Source organism: Mus musculus, chromosome 17 (assembly GCF_000001635.26).
Source record: "Mus musculus strain C57BL/6J chromosome 17, GRCm38.p6 C57BL/6J".
Classification (NCBI taxonomy): Eukaryota; Metazoa; Chordata; class Mammalia; order Rodentia; family Muridae; genus Mus; species Mus musculus.
Window position 1 is genome coordinate 39384594 of NC_000083.6, and position 1317 is coordinate 39385910.

Genomic DNA, 1317 nt, shown 5'->3' on the forward strand with positions numbered 1-1317 from the left:
GAAAAGAGTTTCAGAGACCCTAAGCAGATGCTGACAGCGAAATATTTGTCAGAGTTTGTAGATTCTGCAAAATCCAGAGAGGAGATATTGTAACACCCAGAGAGGTCAAGGAAACCACAAGAAACAGCCCATAGAATCTAATATCCTTTGTTGATTAGAACTCAGAAAGATTAAATTATCAGACAACATGCATTTGTCTGACCTAGATCCAGTACAAATATGTAAAAGTTGTGCATAATGATGATGTTGTGTGACTTCTATAAGGGAGCAGCGGCTATCTGTGATTCTCTTACATTATTTGGTATCTTTCCACAGATTTTTTTTTAACATCTCTAGATTTAAATGGAGAGGAGGAACATAATCGGACTTCAAGTTTATATACTATGACTGGTTGACACAAACCTATAGTAATCTATTCTGAAAAGAAATGTAGGAGCAATATTGATGGAAGGCGAAATAGGGTTGAATTAGATGGAGATGTGGGTGAGGCAAAACTATGATTTGGTTGCAAAGTAAATAAAATAAAATAAAATAAAATAAAATAAAATAAAATAAGATAAAATAAAATAAATACATTCATTTTAGAAATCAAAAGTATCTTTTAAAAGTTCAAAATTTTTCGCCTATGGCAGAGTGACAATGCAATCCAAGGAAAACCATGGTCCATCACTAACATGTTACTCAGTGTTTAATTATTTGGAATTCATTCATGTTAATTTTGGCTTCTCCCAGTAACGAATCATTTTTTACAACTCTAAAATTTTCAACACATTCAGTTTCTCTTCTTGGATCTGGCTGGCTCTACTGCGCTGTTAATACTTTTCTTGATGGTTCTCAGATGATAATGTCAACTGTGAGGTTTTTTCCTTCACCTGAGATAGACTTTAAATAAGAGCCCATAAAAGTCTGTCTTGAAGTTCTAATTTTCAACACCTTAGCATCACCCATATAATCTTGGGTTTCAAAAGAGAATGAAGTTAAAACTAGATCAATGTCGTTTACTTGCCTTTAGTCTCAAGGAACATCTGCTTAACATGCCATTTTCATGCATTCAAGACTAACACTGTCTGGGTGACTCATATAGTGCCAGTTTTGGCTACCAGTTTCAGGGAAAAACCCTGGTTATCACTAGAATAAGGCTTCGATGTGCTGACTCTCAGAAAACACTTCATAGAAGATTGCACCTCAGTGGTGCTGCTTTCTACTTAATCACAGATAATTGCTCAGCTTGAGCTGACAAGCATTGTGTATTCCATAAAAGCAAAGGATATATTTTAGTATTTCTTGTATCTTCTTAATCAGAAGTGCTTCTTTAGA